Below are 12,225 nucleotides of genomic sequence, written 5' to 3'. Positions count from 1 at the left end.
TCTCCACAGTAGGGATGGACTCTACGCCCCCATCAGGGAAAAGTTTTGTGAAACCGATGCTAAGGAAGAAGCTCATGCATTGGGCCCATGCTTCCCGTTTTGCCGGACATACAGGTATCCAAAAAACCCTGGAGTTTATCTCTAGGTCCTATTGGTGGCCAACTCTGAAAAAGGACGTCTTGGAGTTTATTGCATCTTGCCCAAAGTGTGCTCAACATAAGGTATCCCGCCAGTCGCCTGCGGGGCAACTGGTTCCACTATCTGTTCCCCGTCGACCTTGGACCCATTTGTCGATGGATTTTATTACAGATTTACCCATGTGCAACAAGTTCAATACCATCTGGGTGGTAGTTGACCGGTTCACCAAGATGGCACACTTCATTCCTCTTACCGGTCTTCCGTCAGCTTCCAAGTTGGCTCAAGTATTCATACAAGAGATCTTCCGACTCCACGGTCTTCCTGAAGAAATTATCTCAGATCGAGGAGTTCAATTCACAGCCAAATTCTGGCGAAGTTTATGTCAAGTCCTCCAAGTCAAGCTAAAGTTTTCCACGGCTTACCATCCTCAGACCAATGGTCAAACTGAGAGGGTGAATCAGGACTTGGAGGCCTTCCTCCGCATCTATGTGTCCTCCTCTCAAGATGACTGGGTTCAATTACTTCCCTGGGCCGAGTTCTGTCATAACAACCAGTATCATTCTTCATCTGCTTCAACACCATTCTTCACTAACTTTGGATTCCACCCTAAAGTCCCTGAGTTCCAACCGCTTCCAGCAACTTCTGTTCCCGCAGTGGATATCACCTTGCATCAGTTTGCCAATATCTGGAAGAGCGTACGATCAGCTCTGCTCAAGGCATCGTTCAGGTACAAGAAGTTTGCGGATAAGAAGCGTCGAGCAGTTCCTGCTCTCAAGGTGGGTGATCGGGTATGGTTATCCACGAAGAATTTGAGGTTAAGAGTTCCCAGTATGAAGTTTGCACCTCGCTATATCGGTCCTTTCAAGATTGAACAAGTCATCAATCCTGTTGCTTACAGACTCCAGTTGCCTCCCTTCTTAAAAATACCCAGTACATTCCATGTTTCCCTGTTGAAACCGCTGATCTTGAATCGATTTCATTCCTCACTTCCTCCAACTCCGAAAGTCCAAACTCAACGAGGCGTTGAGTATGAAGTGGCCAAGATCCTGGACTCACGTCACCGTTACGGTCAACTACAATATCTTATTGACTGGAAGGGTTATGGCCCTGAGGAACGTTCATGGACCAATGCTTCTGATGTCCATGCTCCTGCCTTGGTCCGGAGATTCCATTCCAAGTTTCCTCAAAAGCCAAAGAAGTGTCCTGGGGCCACTCCTAAAGGGGGGGGTGCTGTCACGATCCGGGTATCTGGACGCCATTTCTTACCCATCAGATGCCTCCTAAGGCTGGCTCAGCGCTCCAGGACCGGATCCCATCTGTTATCCTGATGTGTACATTCCTGTATCCTCTCCTGTCACTCTGAGACGCTGTCACAGTAAACGCCATATTACACCTGGCATGGCGTCTCCCGCGGCCTCCGCCGCCGTCCCTGAACTTCTGCATGCAGAGTGTCTGAGTGGCGATTACGTCAGCCGCGGCCTCCGCTGTGTCCGCGTGGTTGGATGTGCATCTGTCAGCCTGGCGCCTCCTGTCTCCGGTGGCCGGCGCCGCCATTACTGTTTTCATTACCACATGGATTACAAACCAAACTTCCCTCCAAGTGTCTGCATGGGCGCAGCCATCTTGGATTCTGTCAGCTGATCATTTTCCACCAATCTGTTGTCTGTATTAATTATTTGCATAATTACCTAGCCAATCCCTTCCTTGCTGCAGGTATAAATACACTGTGCCTGAGCAAGGAAGGCGTCAGTGCTTTGGTTGTCAAACCTAGTTCCTGTTTGTCTCTCTCCTGTGATTGTCTTCCAGGTTCCAGCTCCTGTCTCAAGACTTCCACCATAGAGACCCGCACCAGCATTCCACCTGCGGTGTAGCCTGACTCTCCGATCCATTGTGGATTCATCTGTTTCCAGCTACAACATTACCTGCTTCCAGCCCAGCTTCCAGCAGAGTACAGCTTCTCTTAAAGGGCCGGTGTCCTTTCTACAGTTTACCACTCTCCACCGGTATTATTATTTCTCCGCTCTCAAACTCTACATTTCATTCATATTGCATCGCTCTCAAGCTTCATTTATTATTTAACTGGTTCCAGCCAGTATCCACTCCGTGCCAACATCTGTCTGGTTCCAACCAGAACCCACAGCAGCTATTTTATTTACAGCAGTCCAGCTTTCCCTGGAACACCAGCTGGTACGATCCTGGGCTTTCTTCATTGCTACAGTCGGGCCTGGTAAGGACTTTCCAACTCGCAGATAATAAGAACTGTCTCATACTACCAGAGCTCTGTGGCCCCTGCCACCCTGTAGTACCCAGGAACTGTATTATTTCTCTGCTGATTTTATGTTTCTTTTACTGCTACTGTGATGCATGGAGTTTGTCATGAATAAACATCATTGACTTTTATTCAAGTTGTCGTGGTCACGCCTTCGGGCGGTTATTCTTCATGTTACTTACATGTCCAGGGGTCTGATACAACCTCCCAGGTTCCGGTACATCTCAGCCCCTACAACTGAGGCTGCCTCCCGTCAGCTCAGGCCCTCAGTTGTGACACATATACAACGCCCTACGTCAAGCGGAGGAATTGCTTCGGGAAAAACCGGTTCTGATTCAGTCAGACAATGTCATGGCAGTGGCTCATATAAACCGACAAGGCGGAACAAGGAGCAGAGTGGCCATGGCAGAAGCGACCAGGATTCTATGCTGGGCGGAAGGCCATGTAAGCGCACTATCAGCAGTGTTCATCCCGGGGGTGGACAACTGGTAGGCGGACTTCATCAGCAGGCACGACCTGCATCCGGGAGAGTGGGGACTTAATCAAGAAGTCTTCGCACAGATCACGGGTCGGTGGGGACTGCCTCAGATAGACATGATGGCATCCCGTCTCAACAAAAAGCTAAAGCGGTATTGCGCCAGGTCAAGAGACCCTCAGGCGGTAGCGGTAGACGCTCTGGTGACACCTTGGGTGTTCAGATCGGTCTATGTGTTTCCTCCTCTTCCTCTCATACCCAAGGTGTTGAGAATAATAAGAATAAGCAGGATCAGAACAATCCTCATTGTTCCAGATTGGCCACGGAGGACTTGGTATCCGGAGCTGCAAGAGTTGCTCACAGAAGATCCGTGGCCTCTTCCTCTGAGGCAGGACCTGCTGCAGCAGGGGCCCTGTCTGTTCCAAGACTTACCGCGGCTGCATTACAGTTGTGCCGAGCAGCTACTTGGTCGGGGTCAAACACCTTTGCGAAGTTCTATAAGTTTGATACCCTGGCTGAGGAGGACCTTCTGTTTGCTCAATCGGTGCTGCAGAGTCATCCGCACTCTCCCGCCCGTTTGGGAGCTTTGGTATAATCCCCATGGTCCTTACGGAGTCCCAGCATCCTCTACGACGTTAGAGAAAATAAGATTTTACTTACCGGTAAATCTATTTCTCGTAGTCCGTAGAGGATGCTGGGCGCCCGTCCCAAGTGCGGACTTCTTCTGCAAGACTTGTATATAGTTATTGCTTACATAAGGGTTATGTTATAGTTTTATAACTCGGTTGAACCGAGGCTATGTTGTTGTTCATACTGTTAACTGGGTAGTTTATCACAAGTTATACGGTGTGGCTGGTATGAATCTCGCCCTTAGATTTACAAAAATCCTTCCTTGTACTGTCCATCTCCTCTGGGCACAGTTTCCCTAACTGAGGTCTGGAGGAGGGGCATAGAGGTAGGAGCCAGTGCACACCCAGAATCCAAAGCTTTCTTAAAGTGCCCTATCTCCTGCGGAGCCCGTCTATTTCCCCATGGTACTTACGGAGTCCCAGCATCCTCTACGGACTACGAGAAATAGATTTACCGGTAAGTAAAATCTTATTTTTTGTAAACATGCCCCATCTGAATTATCCCATACATGTGAACTAATAGGACCACAGACACAGACGGGTGGAACCTAAGAGGCAGTGTAATATGAGGAATAGATGATTGAGATTTTACCAATACAGGTAACGGGGCACCCGCGAACGGCAGTGTCCGGGAGCGTAGCGCAATCAACAGCCATTACCATGGCAAACACAATGCCCCGTCATTGGCTCCACGGGTCATGTGACCACAGGAGCAGCACTGAGTCTGGCTAGCAGCCACACGTGACCAGTCGATCACCGCTGATTGGATCTCTGAGAAAGCTTAAATTTCATGCCAGGAGATGCATTCTGGTTCAGCCCTGACGAAGCTGTCAGAGTAACGGCGGAACACACGTGTGGGCAGCGTGTGTCCACGTGTTCCTATGTCCATATCTGATATTAAGTTAAATGTCTAGTCAGATCTATTAATTTACTATGTAAAATTCTCTTGATAGCATATAGGAAATAGAAGGCAATTGTATGAATTTAATAAAGATGCACTATGTACTTATGTGATAAATCCAAGAATGCTATGAAGTACTTGTGATACAATCTAGCAGATACAATTGCAACAAATGTTTCAAAACTAACTTTCAAAGCTATTCGTTGAATACACAGAGATTTGTGAATATGCAGTATAAATAAGTAAAGGATTTCCTCTTACAACAATTAATTTAGATGTTTGAAGGTGATACATAATTTATTGGTCCAATAATACACTTATGTCTAACTAGGGATAAATCTATTATTATCAAGGAAGCAGATAAGGGGGGGGGGCTTGTTATTCAGAACAAATCGGACTACATACTGGAGGCCACAAGACAGCTAGATAATCCCGAGTTCTACATCAAACTAAGTAGTGACCCCACTCGAGAATACCTTCTGGAACTTGTTTCTCTTCTGGGGGGGGCCTTGGACGATGGAGTCATATCCAAGGATGAATACAATTTTCTTTACTCTGCACACCCTGTCACCCCAGTATACTATCACTTACCTAAGATACACAAATCCCTCACTTCACCCCCGGGACGTCCCATTATTTCTGGTATTCACTCCCTCACATCTAACCTATCTTATTATGTAGATTCATACCTACAACCACGAGTACCTACACTCAGGTCTCACATCAAGGACACCACCCATTTCCTATCCCTTATCAAAGATGTGAAATGGTCGAATTCATATGCATTTTTAACTTTGGATGTTCAAAGCCTTTACTCAAACATTCCACATGAGAAAGGCCTACTCACAATATCTAATCGACTTGCACACGATGGAGACTTGAGTGAGATACACAAGAAATTCATAATTGACTCTATCACATATATTCTTCATCACAATTATTTTTTGTTTCTTCAATCTCACTATTTACAAGTCAAGGGTACCGCCATGGGGACCAGGTTCGCCCCCAGCTATGCTAACCTCTATGTGGGGGAACTGGAGGAACAACTTATCTGGAAGGGAGGATGGGAGGCGAACCTGGTCCTATATGGCAGGTACATTGACGATCTCTTTATTATTTGGGATGGGGACGTTCACTCAGCACAGTTATTTGTAGATTTTCTTAACACTAACACTTATGGTTTAACGTTCACTCACCAATATCACTCTCAATGTATCAATTTTTTGGATGTGTCACTTGAGGCCAAAGATGGTAAAATCTATACCACCAATTATGCCAAGGAAGTAGGCACCAACGCATACTTACATTACTCTAGTGCACATTACCCCCCCTGGAAGAGAAACATTCCCAGGGGCCAACTTATACGCCTCAGACGCAATTGCTCCGACATATCTTCTTTCGAAGCTCAAGCGTCTGAGATGATAAAATCATTTGAACAGAGAGGGTACCCCATAGTTCTTTTGAACAAAGCACTCGAGGAAGTTAGAAAAATAGACAGAAATACACTACTAACCAATAAGAAAAAGGACAAAACTCATCTAGCAGAAGATGAGAAACCAATAGCATTCATCTCTACTTACAATAGTCATTGTGCCCGAATTAAACAAATTATCAAAAGAAATCATAAAATCCTTAAACAGGACTATCTGATAGCTCCCCTGTTACCAAATGACCCTGTTTTCATCTTTAAGAAAAATAGATCTCTTAGAAATTCGCTGGCACCCAGCTTTCTGAAACCTGACCCAAAAATTACAATACAATTAGGCTCTTGGCTTCCATCTGACACAAAAGGGTTCTTTAAATGTGGAGCAACCAGGTGCATCACCTGCAACTTCATAGATAATAGAACTAAGACCATCAAAACTGAAGATAATGGTGCAATATATGAAATTAAACATTTCATTAATTGTAATTCATCATATGTCATTTACATACTCTCATGTGGATGTGGTCTCAAATACGTAGGGCGCACCACTAGAAAACTTAAAATAAGGTTCCTTGAACACCGCAGAAATATTATTAAAAGATTATCATCTCACAGCGTTTCCCAACACTTTTATGAATTCCACCAAGGTAATCCTGATAGCCTCAAACTCATTGGAGTAGAACACATTCCTATAACCAATAGGGGCGGGGATCGCTATAAAAAATTATGCCAACAAGAAACTTATTGGATGTTTAAAATGGGTTCTATCTACCCTGGCGGTCTTAATGATGCCGTAGAATTAAATACTATAATATGAATCACTGTACATAATTGGCCCCTCCTGACTCTCTGCTCATGAATCTTGGTCTTGCCCCCCCCCCCCCCCCCCACTCCGTCTTTCCCCCTCCTTCCTCCATACTCTGAATCTTTTGAATCCATGAATACATTAAATAACAATAATATAATAAGACAAACTAACAAAAATAATAATAAAAATATAAATAAAAATAAAAATATAAAAAATAAATAATAATAAAAAATATAAAAAAATCAAAATAAAAATAATATTAAAAATTAAAAATTAAAAATAAAAATAAAAATAATAATAATAATAATAATAAAAATAAATAAAAATGGGTCATCTATACAGTCCACATAACACTACACTCATCTTAGTATACAGATAAAAACAGTACACTGACTAAATACTCAAGCACTATAATCTAATCATTTATTCAGGAAATTAATATTCTGAGTCTCTATCTATTCGATGTGTTAATATAACACTTGTAACATTGGTGATACAAAACTTATTTCTCCTACTCTAGGGTTTGATGAATAGCTTTGCTGTGTTAGATCCCTAGGTCATTAAAAAGGCATGATCTTAACTGAAATTAAAACTTTGGTTTATAATTTCTATTCCTGACTGTCTGGTTGGCGGAAGTACTAAACATTCTACGTTCTGTAGGGCGGAAGTAATGCTAGCAAAGATCCACAGATGACGACGTAACTACGTTCTCCATAACACACTGAACGAGGCCGGTCATGTGACTGCCTGAGGGTGCGTCTCCACGGACCTATAGAAACAACTATCCCGCCTGGCTGCTTGGCAACCGTTTGTCCGCGCCTCCACATGCCGTAGATACACTAGATAACATCCCGATCACGTGACAATAGTCACGTGATCGGAACAAAAACGGAAACACGTAGTCCTAGTCCCGCACTTTACGTGTTCCCTAACCTATAACGGTAGTCTCTATCTCTATCCCCATGACAACTGGACACATAACAAATCAAGCCATTGGCTATTGTTTATACATACACTTCCTGTTTGTCCACATCTAATAATTTTTATATTAATAAAAGCCTTAAACACCTCGGTTTTTATAAAAAACATATATATCAGTTATTTATTATATTATTCTTGATGTAGGTCTGTCTTAGCTCATAAGTTTGTTTTGATTTTTTAGGTTTAGCAGTAGAAGCTATTATGCAATTGTACTCAGGTGCACTAAGGGGCTAATTAGCCACCATATTAGAGAGGGTATATAAACCCCACATACCTTGGACTGTACATACCTTTGAGAAAGCTGCCAGTTGGTTGCAGCGAAACGCGTCAGGTGATCCAGGGACCACAACCAGGAAGCGACTTTAAGGAGGACCGAACCATTCCCCAAGCTTGTCCAGACAATCTTCTCAACGCTCAGATTTCCAACGGCAAACACCACATAAAGGACAGCACTTAACCGTAACGCATGAGGAGCTCACCATCATCAATTTTGGAGCACTACATCCTCTAACGGTAACTAGTCCATTAATTTGGACCCTGCCTATATTCTGAGACTATTGTTCTAGCTGGACTATATTACAGGGGAAATACATCAGGAACGGTCACTACATTCATCTCCAGAAAGTCCGAATTCCTACCTGGCCAACTGGGTGGTCCCATAGGATGTTAGTTCATATCTTAGCACTTGCATTTTTTAAAAGTTCATTTATGTGCATATTTTATTGATATTTACCAATTGTACAATTTTAGGAATAAATTGTTATATTTTATTACTAGTGTTGTATTCATCAAATCCAGCGCAGTCACACACTCCTTTTCCCTATTTTTTGTAAACGCAACGGGAGTGACTCTCCCTTTTTCTTGTGACTGCAGCTCGGCGAAGCATCTCACACCCTAAGCGCCCAAGTACCTTCGGGTATATCTATTTCTCCACACATACACTTATGTCTAGGTATGATTATATACAAACAATAGTGTATTATCTATTAGAAATGGACCTAGTGCGTCACCTTTATTAAAATCAAAGAGTGACGCATTAATGATTGGTCTATAGATATATACACATTTAAATATGACTATGGATACAAATGAATCATATCCCATATAAATTATAATAGGAAAAAGGGAATAAATCGAAATATCTGGGAAGGTGTCACTAGTCCTCAATAATGAAGGTGTTTTCCTTCTAGGGATAAAAATATTGTGAACACCTGAACACCATAACAGATTGTCACATATTTAATTGACATTGATATTAAAAACTGAATGTGACTATGGATACAAATGAATCATATTTCGTATAATTAATAATATGAAAAGGGAGTGAATCGAACTAATTGGGAAGGTGTCACTAGTCCTTAATAATGAAGGTGTTTTCCTTCTAGGGATAAAAATATTGTGAACACCTGAACATTACAACAGATTGTCATATATTTAATTAACATTAAAAACTGAGGGAGATATACATCCCTTAGAGTGTATTGCATATCATAATTGGACCCTAGTGTATCACCCATATTCAATCTAACACAACATTGTGGCGATTATCTCAATAAATTTGGGTTAAATCCAAATAGCTTATATTGAACCTATAGCTAACATATTATCACCATCAGTACCCATATCCTTCAATGCCTCCTTCGGGAATCTGTTGATGACTAGACAAATAAGTGATCATTGACTTAACTAAGGAACAATACTATATACATTTGGACATTAGAATAAACACGTGGACACATATTTTAATCTTTAAATCACCTTTATGAAATTCTATTGCACTTTTGTATGTTTTGTTCATGTCAGAATTTTAACCTCTATGTTTCGCTTATACTCGCAGTTTGTGTGTAAGTTATTTCACACCATTTTAAGCAGACAATAATAAAAGTTAAATTTTATCAAAATACAGGTGGATGTGACAACCAGGTCACTCTTCCTTATGTGCACCGATAATACAGCTCCTTCCTTCTTCCTTTTTTGCTCCTACGAGGCAATCCAGTATGGGGGGTTTCATGCCAGAACGTTTCAGGTGGATCTCCTGAGCAAGTGGTCCGGATCACATCTCCAGATGCACCGGATGATTGCTGTCACCTCAGGCCAGGATTTCCCTCCTGTGGTAGCTACAGTCCTCCAATCTCCTGGAGGTCAGGAGTTTCGTAATTCAGGATCGGACCCTCCTCACGACGGATGCAAGTCTGAGAGGATGGGGAGCTGTCACCCAAGGGGTGCAGTTCCAGGGCAGCTGGTCAGCCCACGAAAGCCTCCTTCCAGTCAACATTCTGGAACTTCAGGCGATCTAAAATGCTCTACTTCAAGCCTTTCCTCTGCTCAAGGATCACGCGATCCAGGTACAGTCGGACAGCACCACGGTGGTGGCATATATCAATCGACAAGGAGGGACAAAAAAGCAGAGCCTGCATGCGAGAGGTGTCAGATATTCCTCTGGGCGGAAAAAAATGCAAGAGCCATGTCAGCAATCTTCATTCTGGGTGTGGACAACTGGGAGGCAGACTTCCTGAGTCGTCACGATCTCCACCCGAGGGAGTGGGGACTCCGCCATCTGGTTTTCCAGCAGATCATCGACTGGTGGGGTTGCCCACAAATAGACATGATGGCTTCTCGTCTCAACAAGAAACTTCCCTAGTATTGCTCGCGGACCAGGGACCCTCAGGCGAGGACAGTGGACGCACTGGCGTCGCCTTGGCCGTACCGACTGTTCTACCTGTTTCCTCCGATCCCATTGCTCCGAAGAGTGCTAATTGAATCAGGAATCAAGGTGTCCAGGCAATTCTAATTGCCCCGGATTGGCATCGGATGGCGTGGTACGCGGATCTTCTGGACATGTCCATCCAAGAACCTTGGCCTCTACCACTCAAGAGCGATCTACTTCAACAAGGACCGTTCGTCTACCTGGACTTACAGCGTCTTCGTTTGACGGCATGGAGGTTGAGCGAAACATCCTAGCTCACAAGGGCTTTTCCAAGAAGGTTATTGCAACCATGGTTTAGGCCAGGAAACCTGTGACGTCAAAACACTATCATTATATCTGGAGGAGATATGTCTCTTGCTGCAAGGAACACACATATCCTCCTGCAGAGGGACGTTTCCTACAGGCTGGTGTGGATTAGGGTTTACGTCTGGGTTCCATTAAGGTCCAGATTTCAGCTCTCTCCATTTTCTTTCAGAAGAAATTGGCAGGGTTACCAGAAGTTCAGACCTTCTTGCAAGTGGTACTCCACATACAACCTCCCTTTGTGCCGCCTACGGCACCCTGGGATTTGGATGTAGTGTTGAAATTTCTACAGTCCTCCTGGTTTGAACCTCTGATGACTGTAGAAGACAAGTACCTCACGTGGAAGACGGTGATGTTACTGGCCCTGGCTTCTGCTAGACGTGTTTCAGAATTAGGGGCCTTATCGTGTAAAAGTCCCTACTTGATTTTTTACGAGGACAGAGCGGAGCTCAGGTCTAGACAGCAGTTCCTGCCGAGGTTGTCTCTGCGTTTCATCTGAATCAACCTGTTAGTGGTTCCGTCCAGTTCTGACGCTTCTCCTCCGGAGGCATTGGATGCTGTGCGTGCCTTGAAGGTCTATGTCAAGCGTACAGCTCGGATCATAAAGACAGATTCCTTGTTTGTGTACTATGATGCGCAGAAAAAGGGTTGCCCTGCTTCAAAGCAGTTAATTGCTCATTTGATTAGACTTACTATCCAACAGGCCTGTGTGTCGGCAGCCTTACCTGTTCCTAAGTCTCTAAAGACCCACTCTACTAGATCAGTGGGCTCTTCCTGGGCTGTTGCCTGTGGAGTCTCGGCCTTGCAACTATGCCGAGCTGCTACCTGGTCGGGGAAAAACACTTTTTTGTGAAATTCTACAAGTTTGATACCCTGGCCAAAGAGGATACCCAGTTTGGGTAGGCGGTGCTGCAGCAGTCTCCGCATGTTCCCGCACGTTCTGGAAGCTTTGGGACGTCCCCATTATACTAGTTTCCCCCAATATCCCTTATGGATGCTAGAGAAAAAAATACCTATCGGTAAATCCTTTTCTCGTAGTCCATAAGGAATATTGGGCTGCAGATTCTTGTTCTATAGTTACTTGTTCAGCTGTTGCTGTTGTTTTTACCAGCCATTGCTGGTTGTTATATGTTTGTGGTAAATCTCAGCACCCTTTGTTATCATGTTCCTTCTCTCATATATGTCCTTATTACCTATAACTGCCTGTTGGAGGGGGCATAGAGGGGAGGAGCCAGCACACCCAGTTGATAAAGTGCACTGGCTCCTTTGGGCCCCGTCTATACCCCATCGCACTAGATTCCCCCAATATCCCTTATGGACTACGAGAAAAGGATTTACTGGTAGGTATTAAAATCCTATTTTGTAATTTATGTAATCTATCCAGAAAAAACTTTTCTCTTACTGTTAAATTTGTGTTGAACGCAATGTGTAAGCTAGTATTGTATTATACCATTTGAGTCCTGACTGTACTGTATTTCGATGCTTGATGATGTTTTTTTTTTCTACATATGGCTGTATTCAATGCTTTTGAATAATAATTATTCTTTAAAAAAAAATAAAAAAAAAATACGTTCCTCTAATGGCTGAA

At 43.6% G+C, this 12,225-nt stretch overlaps 1 protein-coding gene across 5 annotated transcripts in view; it reads left to right on the top strand.

Moving 5' to 3' along the window:
• SLC35A5 (solute carrier family 35 member A5) overlaps positions 1-12,225 on the top strand; it is a 93,922-nt gene that overhangs the window by 50,423 nt on the left and 31,274 nt on the right. The gene's annotated exons all lie outside the window — the stretch shown is intronic.

The sequence above is a fragment of the Pseudophryne corroboree genome, chromosome 2 (genome assembly GCF_028390025.1).
Source record: "Pseudophryne corroboree isolate aPseCor3 chromosome 2, aPseCor3.hap2, whole genome shotgun sequence".
Classification (NCBI taxonomy): Eukaryota; Metazoa; Chordata; class Amphibia; order Anura; family Myobatrachidae; genus Pseudophryne; species Pseudophryne corroboree.
The sequence above is the reverse complement of the archived record's forward strand: the minus strand, read 5'-3'. Positions and strand labels throughout refer to the sequence as shown.